The sequence below is a fragment of the Anabrus simplex genome, chromosome 11, assembly GCF_040414725.1.
Source record: "Anabrus simplex isolate iqAnaSimp1 chromosome 11, ASM4041472v1, whole genome shotgun sequence".
Taxonomy (NCBI): domain Eukaryota; kingdom Metazoa; phylum Arthropoda; class Insecta; order Orthoptera; family Tettigoniidae; genus Anabrus; species Anabrus simplex.
In genome coordinates this window covers 12,574,579-12,590,488 of record NC_090275.1, presented here as the reverse complement: position 1 = coordinate 12,590,488, position 15,910 = coordinate 12,574,579, and positions in this window count along the sequence as shown.

The window sequence follows — 15,910 nt, the reverse complement described above, 5'->3', positions numbered from 1 at the left end:
TGATTCCTGCCATTTTTCTGGTATTTTCCTTGTTTGAGACATTGGTTCATAAGTTCCGTGACAGATTCTTTTAGTATTGCCCAAATGTCTTTGATATGTTCGTATAGTATGTTATCTGGACTTCCTGGTCTCCTAGTCTTACTCTCACGGACGACTTCTTCTAATTCGTCAACTGTGAATAATTCAATTGGTACTGTATCCCAGTCACTATCTTCAGTCAAGTCTCGCGTTTCCTTTGCTTGTAGTAGTTTAGTGAAATGATCTTTTCAGATTTCTAGTGGGATCTGTCTCGTATAGTTTGGTTGTCTCTGCTTCAGGATTGAAAATGGTTCTTCTTCTGCTTTCTTGGCCATATTTTCTTCTGATGTTTTCTGTAATTTTTCCTATGCGCCCTTAACTATTGCTTTATAGTGTTTCCTTCTTTTGGAATATTCTGCAAGTGTTTCTGGTGTTTGAAATTCCAGGGCTTTATGAAGGGCATCTAACGCTTCTTTCCTGGATTTGTAGCAGATATGGTTAAACGATGGTTTAGACTTCTTTTCTGTGCTATCTCGTGGAACTAACGTTTGCTTAATTATACCGTCTATGTGTTGAATTGACCCATTTAAGTCACAACTATGTTTTCTATTTAGGACCATTGGTACTAATACAGAACAGGCCTCTAATTTATCCTCATCGATTTTCCACAGCGGCAGCTTCTTGTGGACGGTTTTGATTAAAAAATCGAAGTTTCCTTTAATGACAATTTCTACTGGTAGGTAATTGCTTATTGCTATTTCTTTTAGTACCGATGGCCTCACTTCCTTGGGACTTATTGCTGAATATAAGATCAGTAGTGCTGCTTCCATTTGGGCCTATGTATGTATTCTTATTTTTTTGTTAAGCAATGAAAATCCCTCTGTCTCCATGTAATTTACTACCATATCCGCTTTTTTGCTTACAACGTCTATACGGCAGTTTAGGTCCCCAGCAATTATAAGATGATCTGTATTTCCCAGCTTAGAGATACCTAACATCAGTACATTTATAATGTATTCTTTCCATTCAGGTTTAAAATAGGCGCACATCACGGATAAGGATGCTGTTTTGATCATTAAAATATTGTCTGTTTATACACTAAACTGAAAGGTGATATTCTAGCTGATAATAGACATGCTAGCCCTCCCTTTGGTCTCCCAGAGTCACCTTGAGTTGTTAAGACATGGATTGCATATTTATTATTTATATGAATTTCTTTCAATGAGAATTATTCTGTAAGCACCACTATATCATATTCAGAGAATTTATCGCAAGGTAACGCACCAAGTATACTTGCCAACCATTCTTTGTTCCATATTAAACACTTATTATCAGTTCCTATGTCACATGTTTATTTGATCGCGGGATTCCTTATTGGCGTTTCGTCATGTTTATTAATCCTAGTTAAATCTATAGGGGCGAAAAGTCACACCTTCTGGACATAAGACTTCTTTACCAATCTTTTCCTTGTCTGAATACAGAATACCTATTCTAAAAGCATTTGTCAATGTGGGTCTAGAGTTCAGGAGTGTAAATTATTTGCCATCTGTTATTCCGTTTTCTTTTAAGTAGGCTATTAGCTCCACTTCCGTTGCAGAAGTGTTCAATCTTTCAACATAAAACCACGCCAGACGTTCTGCCGCACATCGTTTTCCCTGGTTTTCCCGCTTCTTTCTTTGTTCCTGTACCGTGTCCTCTTACACTCAAATGTCGATGTTCTGTGACAGCCTCGTTTCTTCTCTTAAACTGTCGACGCACTCTGACAGCCTCGTTTATTCTCTGATGCGCCACAGGCTTCGTGCGTTCTTGTGACGTCAGTTGTGACGGCGTGACCAAGAGGATGTGACCTTCGAGCATTGAATATTTGTATTCTCGAAGGTCACAGGTTTGTATTCTCTGTTTTGGGCGGAGTCTTCTGTATACTGTATCTCGTAGGCAACGACTGTACTAGGCCAGATTATTTGTTACTCCTTGGATAACTGAGATTTTGCTCATACGCGTTTCTGGCTCTCTACTCGTATGTGCTTCTGGGACTCTGTGTCGCAGTTGATTTCGTAGGTTAGAGGCAGATTTTATGGAAGTTTTATTCGCGTAAGATATTTTCTTTCTGTTGTTTGCCAGGTATTCGGATTGTCGTAGCTGTGCTTCAAGAATAAGTTACATATTTTTCATTAGAACTTCACTCATTTCTTCCAATTTTCCTTTCAGAATTTCGCAGGATCTCTTATTTTCTAACACCAACTGCTTCGTGTCTTGATCCTCAGGTGGGGACGTGTTAACTCCGTAATTCTCGAGTTGATTTCTACATTTATTACACATCCATAGGAGGTAGCCCTTTTTTTACCTTAAGTGCATTATATTCTGTTATAGTCAATTGTGTAGATTTTTTACGGACCATTTCCTGCAGTTCCCATCACAGCTGACGGCGTTACCTTCATTGTCAAAGTTTCCACTGCATTTCCCGCAGCGCAGGCTGATATCATTTCCATTTCCATTTGTTTCAGTGTTGTTTGTAGCCATGGTATCTGTTTGATTGAAGCTCCTTTGATGTCATTATATATTGTTACTCTATGGAGTTTGGTACTCGCAATGAACTTCTATCACTTATACATTCTAATAAACGAACCTACGTCAAACCGACAAAGATCTTGTATCACTTGTAAACTCTTGGTGAACCTACGTGAGGATGCCGCCGAAGATTCTCACCACGTTCAATGATTATAGCACACGCAATTCGTAAAATTCACTGCACATTTAACAATTTATCTCACTAGATGTACGTGAACACTTATTAAAATACATTTCAAATTGCGTTATTATATATCGCACTTCTTATAATGCACTAATCATTACCTTTTACGCGGAGCTACACTTTGTGAAACCATGCAGTCGTCATTTTCAGAACCTAATTTTTAACCTCAAAAATGAAGCGAATGAATTAAAGTTCTTGGATTACATCATGACACAGTGCTAACATGTTAATACCACATTAACCGTATTTTTGCCAGGCTATCCCGAGCACTATACCAACTATACATGCTGTATTCACTTATACCATAATACGCATAATATTGTCTGCTGCTTAGTTCTTCTATAGTATATTTGTTGTTACTTCCCCCTGCCATGGTTCCTTCTACATTTTTAATTAATGCACATGTTTTGTGGAAACCGCCTTTGCTGGCAGGCCCTAGTGTTTACGGTGCACTATGTCTTCTGGTATAGGCCAGAGCAATTTTTTACTTTCATAGATCTGTCTGTCTTATCCTTGGCTTTGACAATATGAAAGTGACTGAGGTATGAGCGATGTTAGGAATGCCAATCCTTATGCAGCCACTCCCTGCTATGAATGGTCTGAAAATGTTGCTCATAGGATCGGTTGGTGCATGCATTTCAGAGGGCTTGGCAGACTGATATGTAATAGCAACTCTGGCTCGGTGAGGAAAGCAACGGGAAACTACCTCACTCCTAATTTCCCTAGTACGCCTCTTCAGTGATGCCTAGGCCATCTATGACTGCTGATGGCAGAGCTGTTGAGGATCCCACCAGCGGAATCGCTGACGGACTGTACATACATACATACATACATTTTTGGAAATGCTGAAGGTGACGTTCGGTAAGCTGTTCCATTCTCCTCCCTCCCCCCTATCCCGTAAATGAAAATGTTATGCCAATTTTCAGTTGAAATTTTTAAATTTTTTATTAAGTCGGTGATTCTAAAAATTGTTTCCAGGGTATTGATATTATGCCATTTTTGTAAAATTTATTAGTGAAAATTAATAGCTGAAAATTTTTATATTTTTTATATTGGGTCTACCTGACCAAGTCAGAACTTTCACGTTATGGTTTCCACCCGACTGCTCTAAGGTTAATTTTCACACATCCCCCACTTCCCTTGATACTCTTACCCAGCAGATTCGGCATGAAATGTCATTCATGGTTTTACCACCCGTCAGATGTCCCTTTATAGTTCCTATAAATTGGTTCGGTATTTTTTCTTAAAGATAGGAAACTTTAACATATTTATTTTAAAGAATGTTTACAACTATATATTATTTTAACTAGAGCCCGGAAGTTAGGCAAAAATATTTTTTTATTTGGGTCGATATATCGAAGTGTCGTCCGGCTCCATGGCTAAATGGTTAGCGTGTTGGCCTTTGGCCACAGGAGTCCCTGGTTCGATTCACGGCAGGGTCGGGAATTTTAACCTTAATTGGTTGATCTCGCTGGCAGGGGGGCTGGGTGTATGTGTCGTCTTCATCAACATTTCATCCTCATCATGACGCGCAGGCCGCCTAAAGATGTCAAATCGAAAGACCTGATTCCGGCGAGCCGAACTTGTCCTCGGACACTCCCGGCACTAAAAGCCATACGCCATTATTATTATCGAAGTGCCACATAGAGAAAAGACCAACTGCAGGCCTTAATGCAAAATCCAACATAGCGGAAACATTGGGCTCACTGTCTGCTGAAATGATTAACGCCGATAACGTTCAAAATATTCGTAAAGAAGAATTAGTACATAAATTATATTTCCACAATTAAAAACAAGAAACGGTTTAAAATAATATCCCAACAACTAAAAAAGTATTCAAACAAATTACATAACCCTACAATGACAAAATGTAAGTACCGTAATTAATATTCGTTGATAAAACAACAACGCACAACGCATTACAAAAACACACACACAACAGCCATAAGGGTAAAATGACACACTGCGCTTAGTAAGTAAGATATTCAACAACCAGGCCTACTTTAAGTATCACATGACTCAGTAACATAACCCTGCACACTTGAAATTGACAAAATGTAATCAGTATTTGTTGGTAAAACACAACAGTGCTTACGCAACACATTACAAGAAAAAACTCATAGCACTGAAATAGCGTACTGTACTCAGAAAATAAGGAATTCAGCAACCAAGTCTACTTTAAATATGCACATGACTCACTAACATAACCCTACAGCCAGTACACTTGAAAATAACAAAATGAAGCAACATTTGTTGGTAAATCACATCAATACATAACACGTACGTATGTGAAGTGCTCATCCCGGAGGCTGGTTTGATCCTCAACAGTTCCCCCATCAGCTCTCATAGGTGGCCTAAGTGTCACTGAAGAGGCGCATTAGGGAAATGAGAAGTTAGGTAGTTCCCCGATGCTTTCCTCGCTGAGTCAGAAGTTGCTGTTACAAATCAGTCTGCCAAGCCTACTAAAATGAACGCACCGACTGACACTTTGAGCAATATTTTCACACCGTCCGTCACAGAGACTGGCTGCATAAGGAATTGCATTACTAGCATCACTCATACCTCGGTCATTTTCGTGTTAATACCAATATTGTTAGTTTATTAGTCCGTTATTGGACATTATAAATTTTCCAGCTAACTCATTCCTGGTTGCCATCGTTTCGCCCCAGTGTGCTCAGTTGGGCTCATCAGTTGGTTAATAGCACACCTACCAAGACGCATGGCTAGTGCATACCGTAGAGGTCACTGGAGCCTCCGGCAATGCACTATGAGAGTCTTTGTCTCATTTTCAGAAATTGATGACTGCCAGGCCATCATGTTCCCTATGGGAATCAACATCTATATCACTTTCATGTTGTCAAAGCCAAGGATGAGACTGAGACAGGTTAATGCGATAGTTTGGAATTTGACTTGCAAATTTTCCCGATAAGTACTCCTTACCCATTTCTCACGTAAAGATCTATCTTCAGGGAATTTAACCCTTTCGCACTCAGCGCGCCGATCTATCGGCGCGAGAGGTTATGGCGAGAAAACTCACGGCGCCGATACATCGGCTCTTTCCTATGTAGGGATTTTGGTCATTTGCGTGGCTGTTAAATCGTAACAGTTAACTCTGACGGTACCTTAAAACGTTGAATTTGCGTTTTACTCTACAGATATATCCACCAGCCATACAAAATATTTTTATTTTCGACAAATGAAATCTGTTGACCGTGAATCTTTGTGTTGTGGTTATTTGAAGTTGTTATTGCGTTGATCTGTTTTGGTTGGCTTATAAATACAACGATTTGATCTTGATATGATTTTAGGTTAGAGTATATTTCGTTTCTTTGATATATCGTGTGTTCGCTGCACTTCGCAAACTATAATTTTAATCCTTTTCACAGCGGCGGCTCGTGGATATCAGCAGTGGGGGGCGCGCCTCAGTTTCATAATTCCATAATATATCTCAAGTTCTTCAAACCATGTTATCAAGATACACATTTCGAACACTATACGGTGCAATGCATATGCAATTATTATGATGATGCTTATTATTATTATTATTATTATTATTATTATTATTATTATTATTATTATTATTATTATTATTATTATTATTATTATTATTATTATTATTATTAATATTATTATTATTATTATTATTATCATTAATATTTGCCTGTTCTTGTCAACGATCGAATTATGTTTACGAATAATTTCACTGCAGTGATCACTCAAACAAGACACGACATTGACTTTACCAATCATTTCAGAGTCCATGGTACTATTGATATCACCCCTGTGGTGATCCATTTATCTCCTTTCCTAGAACGGGAGAATAGCAGGCAAGGAATGCAGAAAAGGTTTCTGAGATATCACTTCCACATATCCGCGCGTTCTTGTTATATACGTCAGGAGAATTAATTTGTCTTTGAAAAGCCCTATTTTCATTTTCTTTGGTCTCCGGTTTTTTCAACGAGAAGTCTGGTGTCGGCCTACCACACTCCTTCAGTTCGACTTTCTTTGCGATAAAAAGAGAAGAAAACGTTAGTTCTTTAAAATGTTCGACGGTAATCATACTGTACGAAGTGCAAACATACCACTACGCCTACATATAAATCACAACCTTTCTCTTAATTTCACCTCGTCACAGTCACCTTACGAGATCATTCATCAACACACAGCTGAACATCGCACTCTCCAGCGAGTATGGCCAACATGAATCAAGTGCGAGGAGACAGTAGTTATAGTCGTTACTCGTTTCGTTAGTTAATGATCCTCAACATTACAAGACTATTTTAAATCTATAACGGCACATTTAACTTAGGTAAGTGCCTAAGTAAAATAGTTCCTAGTTTTAGGAACTATTTTAGAAATCAAATCAGCAATGTTTCGGGTAGGTTGGCTGCAACGATAGGCCGCGGCAGAAACGCGCCGGAATCTCCGTTAGAACAGCACATCTCTACTGTGCCCCTGATTGGCTCCCTGAAGGCCAGTCGAGCGAGACTCGGAGTATTTAGTCCGCTATGAGAGAGCGCACTCCTGCGCAGGGCCAGCAGCGCATCGGGCCGCAGTACAGTACAACTCGCGTCCTTGATAATAATCTTATAGTAAAATATTACCCTTGTTAACATTTAAGATCAAAATTCCCTAATTTAATGGAACGAGCCGCCACTGCCTTTTCATAACTCCGTTGTTGCACGTGCTTGCGTCATCTTTTTTATCGTAATGGCTAGGACATATTCAAGGCCGAATGAGGCAGATATCCTTGAATTTTCAGGTGATTTAGACATTAATAATGACCTTCTTTTGCCGAAAGTGATTCGTTCTGATCGCAGTGTTCTTAATTCGTATGAAATCTCTACAGGCCTTCTGTGCATCATTTAACTTGAAAATTTGCGAGTCTTAAGAAGGGTGGTTACTTTATTCTTGTTCTCTGCATCTGTAATTTCGAGTCTAACTGTTTTGAGATCCCCTTGTTTTTCTTTGATTTAATGACCTCCTTTCATCTTTCCCAGGTTTCTAATTCCTAGTTATCGTAAAATCCTGCTTTCTGGTAATCGTAAGACTTTTTTCCAGGAGCTGATCACTTCTTCTTTTAGGTGGGTTATCGCAATATGTGAAAGAAGTAAGAGATTCTTTCCTTCTTCATCGTGCTGGTAACTGGGTCAATCTTTCGACAGACAGTTTCATCGGGGAGGATTCTCCAGAATCGTTCAAACTGGTACTTTTCATTTATGCAACTTCTAATAACTCTTCTTTCAGTTTTGAGGAGCTGATCAGTTCTTCTTTCATTTTGAATTTGAAACAAGGTTTCGCCAACGTAAGTGGCTTCAGGCAAAGATACAGTTTTGTAGTGTTGGATCTTGGTGTATATAGACAAGTATTTTTGCTTTAAGCTGACCAGGTTAGAAATTGTGCTTTTTAAATTTCGTTGGTTCTATTTATCCATGTTGTTTTCTCGCTTAAGTTGTGCATAATGATTTCTCTATGGTATTTAAATTGTAGCATTATGGTAATTTTTTGTTCATTCATGATAACTTCGTTTATGTCAAGGGTCTTCGTTGGCACGATCCCAGTTTTCTCAAAGGATATTTGTAAACCGATTTTATTGCAAATTTCTGGAGACTGCTAATCTGAGCATGCACTTTTTCCATGCCAAGGACTGAAAATGAAAACCTACAACCTGTTTTCCAGTCATTGACCGGGTCAGGGATGGAATGAATGAAGCAGATATAGGCTGTTAGTACGATGGGGTCGCCACTCCCAGACTGATATATTAATGACTGATAGATGCTATGAAATGAGAATGGAGAGTGTTGCTGGAATGAAAGATGGCAGGGAAAACCAGAGTACCCGGAGAAAAACCTGTCCCGCCTCCGCTTTGTCCAGCACAAATCTCACCTGGAGTGACCGGGATTTGAACCACGCTATCCAGCGGTGAGAGGCCGACGCGCTACCGTCTGAGCCATGGTGGCTCACCATGTCAAGGACTAAATGAGCTAAATCATTTCAAAACCCTAGGCAGTTTGTCCTAATTGAGGGTGTTGCTCCAATTTGGTTTAGGTGGACTTTGGCCAAATTTTCATGATGTAATCTAGAGCCACATTGAAGAGGAGCGGGCATAATCCGTCTCATTGTCTGAGGCCTGTATTTATTGTAAAAGCATTTGGCATTTCTTCCTTGAACTTTACCTTTGAATTAGTGTTGGTTAAATTTAGTTACCGGTAAATAATTTTTCTTAATTGTTTTATTAGTTCTAAATTTGATTTGTCAGATTTTTGAGCCTGATGATTTAAAAGAGACAATTCTCATGGTCCAACTATTGGACGTTGTTTTTGTATCAAGTTCAGATACGGAATTCTTGGGATTAGTATACCCAAAGAAGATTACAATCTTTATCACGAATGTTAATAGCCCAAGACCTGCAAAGGCATGGTCTTCGTTAAAAAAATTATTTAAGTTTCATTTACATTCTTTTCAATTTATTTCCCATGAGTTCAGCCACTATTTATTCTCAATACCCTTAGTTTTTAATAAGAAATTTTCTATGATGCCTTTGCTGGCGGGACCTAGTGTTTACAGTGCACTATGTCTTCTGGTATAGGCTAGAGCAATTTTGTTACTTTCATTGATCTGTCTCTGTCTTATCCTTGGCTTTGACAAAATGAAATTGACTGAGGTATGAGCGATGCTAGTAATGCCATTCCTTACGCAGCCAGTCCCTGCTATGAATGGTGTGAAAATATTGCTCATAGGGTCGGTTGGTGCATGCATTTCAGTGGGCTTGGCAGACTGATATGTAATAGCAACTTCTGGCTCGGTGAGGAAAGCAACGGGAAACTACCTCACTCCTCATTTCCCTAGTACGCCTCTTCAGTGATGCCTAGGCCATCTATGACAGCTCATGGCGGAACTGTTGAGGATCCAACCAGCCTTCGGGCTGATGACTAAACATACATACAATTTGTAGCTTGTTCACTTAATATGATTTTAATGTGTAACATACTATCAGTGTATTCCTCGTATATTTATTCTCAATACTCTTAGTTTGTTTTAGGCATTCTTCTATATTATAATTGTAGCATGTTAACTTAAGATGTTTTTAAAGTGTAACATATTTTCAGTGTATTTCTTGATTGATTGGTTAATGTTTCTGACTTTTGACCTTAAGGTTACCTTAATAAGGGGCGGAACATGTTCCTAAGAAGTGTACATAGTATTATGTAAATTTCACCCACGTAGCACGTGGCTTGTATTGAATAGGTGGAACAGTAGAATAACTTATTTTGTGATAATTTGCTTCCTGATGATTTTCTATGAATTGCCTGGTCACATTCTTCATCCCACCATTTATGTTTTTTCCTAGGATTTGTTGGGGCTAACTATTCTGATATCGATTTTAGTTTGGTGGTCAGTTTTTTCGAATGTATTAGTGTTGACCAGATCCTTCTCCTGTTTTCCTATAGTACTCGCTATTATTTATTAAAGTGGTAGTGTCGATTTTTGTCTTTTTATTTGGAGGTCTTTTCTTAACCCTTGATGTTAATTTTATTTTGATCTTAATAACATAGTGATCAGACCCTCAGTCTTACCCCTTAGAACTTTGACATTGTAGATTTCATGATGGTGAAATGTATCCATGGAAGCGTGGTTAAGTTGCCATTCACCTTCTCGGAAATGATGAAGTTTCCAATTTTCCTTTTAAAGTATGATGATTTTGAGATAAAATTGTGGTTTGTGCATAATTTAACCAATATTTGACCGTTTTTGTTCGTCCTCTTACATGCTGGCCATTTTCCAATAATATCCCGGTGCCTTCTTTCTTGTCCCAGTCGTGCGTTGATATCGCTAAGGAGAATTTGAACTTGTGGAGGAGGTATGTTGATTAAAGTTTGGTCAAGGAAAGCCCAGAATTTTTGTGCTTCTTCTTTATCCTTTAGAGTATTATTTTTCTGATTAGTGGTAGCGTGAACATTGATAATTGCGTATATTTTATGTGCAGACTTCAGAGTTAGTGTTTCAAGTCTGGGGGATTGAGATTTATATTTCATGACTGAATCTATGATTTTGAGATTTATTAGAAATTCATACCAAACTGCAGAAAATTGTTTTCTAGGGATTGCTATATACAATCGGTACCCTTGTGATTCTATTGGGTCTTGATTACTATTTCTTATTTCTTGAAGGGCCATTATTAGAATTTTATGTTTGTCCATGATGTCAGTAACAATCTTTAATTTTCCAATTTGTCACAAATAGCCAACATTGTGTGTCGAGAAGAAAGAGATTTGTTTAGGTTTAATTCTTTGAAGTTTTTGTATAGATGCTGACTGTTGAGTTTTCAGATGCTCCGATCCATCACAATCTTCCGAATGACAGCCCGCCGCATCCGAATGCTGTCTTTTCTGCAATATATGATTGCAGTCGGTGGAATTTTTCTTCAAAAATCTTTTCATCATCGTCTGTCCAAGGTGACACCTTGAGATGAGGATAAATCCTCGAGTTACAATTCTAAATGTTGTTCAGAAAGGTGAAGATGAGAGATGAAGAATGATAATAATAATTAAGAGAGAAAAAATCATTTTAAATTAATAGGTAAAAATACCATTTACACAAACTATATTTTCATATAACACAAATCTCAACTGGAAGCTCCACAAGCCAATGGTCGGGAGGGTCTCCAAGTTCCTTCTTTGCTGCGTAAAATTACGTGTTGGTGCTGATTATTGTTTAAGAGGAACGAGAACTTGTTAAACATCCTCTATATAACACCAATGAGAAGGAAAATGGAAGAGGTCCGATATTTCGAAAAATGAAGCTATCGGCAATGGATACGGAAGGCGCTAGAAGACCGTGAAAATGAGACCTCCTTAGTCCTCACTAACCTAATACCGTCGGAGTCGGAAAAGGACAAGATTGACCAAGGGGGATCAGAGAGGAAAGGTAAGAGCGAGGAACCTGAAGACGGCCATCTTGTTACATGGAGGTCGGCTACCAACAGCTGCCTCTGTGGATCAGTGGTAGAATGTCGGCCTCCAGCTCCCTGGCAGAGGTATCGGATTCTTGAAGGGAGAAAAAAGTCCATTCGACACTCCATGTCGTACGATGTCCGCATGTAAAAGATCTCTGGTGACACATTTGGTGTTTACCCGACAAAATTCATTAAATCTCAGCCACAGACGCCCAAGAGAGTTTCGGTTTAGTCGGTCTGACATTTAGTGGGCCTAGAGTAAAACGGAACGTCGAAAATGACGAGCATACAGCCAGATGGCGTCAACTTGAAATGTCTGCACACGGTAGCTGAGGCCGTACGATTATGACCAACAGTTGTGACGTCACACGAATAGTGCTCACTCTCCGCCGTCGCGTGTAATTCCCGTATTGCTGATACGATACTTTTTATCATATTGTGACAAAGAAAATGCAATAACAAGCCTATAAACACTTAACATCGAAGAAACACTATCAAAAGAAACCTACGAATACACAAATGTATGCACACAAGGAGGGTATATTACATATTGCACAATGTTCTGCTGAAGGCTACTCACCTGAACTGTACGATGACGGTGACTAGGCGAATGGTTTTCTCTCAAATCAATGTAATTCTTTTATGCTTGTCTGAGCACACGAATTTTAAAAAAGTATTTTCCATTATTTGACAGATCTTGGTCACGACACTCATTAACTCAGCAGCACACACCCACACTTGTCACAGGTTTTTCAACGATCATTATCAAAACATTGAAAGAAACATCCCTACGATTTCCACTCTATAAAAATACATTTTTCAATCAGATATCAAGGTCTGAGTTAATGTGTATCTTTCCACAATTGGAACAGTATGATTGTCACTAGGCAAACTGTTGCTGTCTCTAAAATGCCCTTATATTACACTTATTGTTGCACACAGTGGTATTAATTACTTATGAATGACAGTTAGGAAAAATATTTGCCATGATATGATAGATCTTGGACACAACACTCATTAACTCTGCAGATCACACCCACACTTGTCACAGGTTTTTCATCTTCCATTATCAAAACATTGAAAGAAAAACCCTACGAGTTCCACTGTTTAAAAATACATCTATGAAACGATATCAAGGCCTGAATTAACATGTAGCCCTCCATAACAAATCATCTGATGCTCAATAGGCGAACTGTTATCTCTAAAAAGTCATTATTTTACGCTTGTTGGTGCGTACAGCGTTGTTGTAAATTATTTTTGAGTAATTGTTACTAAAAATGTTTCCCAAAACTGTGGCATATCTTGGACACAATACTAATGAACTCTAGACCACGCACACACACTTATAACAGTAATTGCCAGTTTCTTCAACTTTCATTTTCAAAAGGTTTGTAAAAACATCCCTGTGAATTCTGGTGTTCAAAGAGGAATCTTCAAAATCAGATATCAAGGTCTGAAATAAAGTGTAGCCCTCCACAGCAGTTTGAAAAATAAAATCTGTAGGCTGTTTCAAACTCACCCCCAACCCTTCTCCTCCCTCTGCACAGCTTTAGCAAGTATGAATTTGGTTTGAAGCTTGTAGAACAAAACTTTATCGACATCGATTTTGGTAGAAAATTAACGTACATTTAGGGTTGTTAACTTACCCAACAAGTCCTCATACTTTGATATGGTGTCTCCTTCATACCATGTCTTGAAGTTTAGTTCGTCATTCTTCAAAATATCCTCTCTCCTTTCTTCTAGTGATTTTCGTTTCGCAGGCGTAGGTTGAAACATATATGATGGCTGCCCAGGAAATATAGTTGGCACAGCATTGTTGGCTTTACCCTAGGCACACTTAAAACGGAACCATCTGGTTGTTTTGCAGTATCAACTCGAATTATGTGATTTTCGGAAAAATGTTTAATACACACACAGGCATATTTACTGGGTTCAAAATTAGATCGGTGTATAGCATGAATCCATTTAGCTCGCTTCTCCTTATCGCTAGAAAACACAAATATTGAGATAGCCACCTCCTTAATTGAACGGTAATTGGTTGTACATCCAGGTATACTACATGTTCGCCCCATTTTACAAAGAGGAGCATACACTACACTAATACGTTATAATAATAATCATAAATAAATGATAAACTTCACAGTTCTTTAGACAATTCATAATAGCTCAGTTGGTTCACCTAACCTAGCAATAATTCCTAACATTAGGTTGCTCAAATTAGAAAGCTATAGTATTTAACACATACTACTGCTGAACATATATCCTTTAGTAATGCGTTTTTATACAGTTATCACTTTTAAACACGAACGAACACCTCCAATAACGTTGAAATAACAACAACGTGCTACGAAACCACTATGTAAATAAGGCTCGAGCCTCCATATCGCTGCATTAAAAGACTGACGTCATCACTATGGCACTGCCATGTGTAGCAGGCCAGAATTTTGAGTTGGCTGTGACCTGACATAAGCAACGCCAGACTCAGCTAGGGGAACTTGGTCGCCAACCCACACTCTCAAGTTGAGAGGCCCTGTTCCCCCTTTTAGTCACTTCATCTTACGACAGTTGACGTTATTCTATCAGCCACACCCACACGGGAATGTAAGATTAAGTACTAAAATATGATGCAGATGTGTGTTACGTAGCTTTTATTAAGGCACCTTTATTGGTTTAGTGCCCATTTTGCCATTATGAATGCTTATTTTAATTATTTTACTGCCTATTTCCTAAATGTTAAGTGCTTATTTGCCTGCCTATTTTAGCAAAATTAAATGCCTGTACTTCCGCGCTCTAATTATAACCAAATACAGTAGAGACAATACGCGAAACTTACGGATTTACCCTTGTTACATTGAAGACAATTCGACGGTGGCGCTTCTAGTGGCTTGACCTGAAAAGTCGCGCTAAATTCAAATATCAATGGAAATACATATACGCAAATGGACAAATAAATTACGTCCAGAAAGAAAGTATTATTGAGATATTAATTTCGAAGTTGCTAAAGCAATTCTGGGTAAATGAATGAAGAATTGTTTAAAAGGTTATTATTTAAAGACTGAAATTATACATATAAATAAGATGTGAAATGGACTGCTGTGAAATTGCTTAATCTTTCATTTATGCATTACTTTTTTGCTTTAGCATTCCTGCCTGAACTTTTACGGTTAAATTTGTCTTTTTTCTCATTTAAAAAACATTTTATCATCACATTAGACACTTTTCAATAAAAATATCCGCACATTGCTTACACACATGATGCAATGAATTAACATTTAAAAGCTGGACTATTGTCCTCTTAGAATGAAGCCTACTAACAGAGAGAAAATCTATAAAATCCCGCCTTTAATCTGAGAAGTGGGATAAAAGAAAGAAAATTGTGAAAATATTGTTGATAGTGATGCTTTGAGGAATATTTACGTTCAATTAGAGTAAATATCTAACATATCCTTGGTTGTATAGTCGAGGATTTCTAAAGTCGCTGGGCTGGAAATGATCTGAACAGATCTTATAATTCTTATACAAGCGTAACGTCCCTTCTTTCTTGTACACCTTATCCAAATCACTTCTGTGACATTTCAAAACCCACAGATCACACCTACAACAACACATCGGTATTGAAGGGTAACTGCTGCACTATACAATAAAATATGCGTATTACATTTTAAGCCAGTTAAAATATGGGTCGAGCAGGTCAGAAGATTATGAAGTACTATAAAAATCCCTTTGTCACTGGAAGAATATATATGCAAACACAATATTACTTACATTTTCTTGTCACGAGAGAAGCGAAAGAAAGACCGCGCATTCTCCTCTACTTCATAGTTACTGCAGCCAAACACAGCACATACCTTTCCCCTCCTGTTGAGAGGAGATATCAAGGAATGATACACGCTACTGTTGAATTGTGTCAACTCACTGAAAACGCATATATAACACCAAAAATTTCACACACAAATACACGTGCTCTTATGACAGGATCAGTAGTTCTCAGGTCTACCCGCTAGAGAGAGCTTAATAGCTGTCCCTCGATATCTCTCTGAGTGTCGCGTATTGTCTCTACTGTATTTGTTATAACCATAAGAACTAGTTATTACTCTGTGATTATTAAGGTCAAAGTATTGGAATTAGCAGGTTCAGTGCGTTGCTTGCCGTGTGGTACACTACCTTGGTCGTGAGTGTCAGTT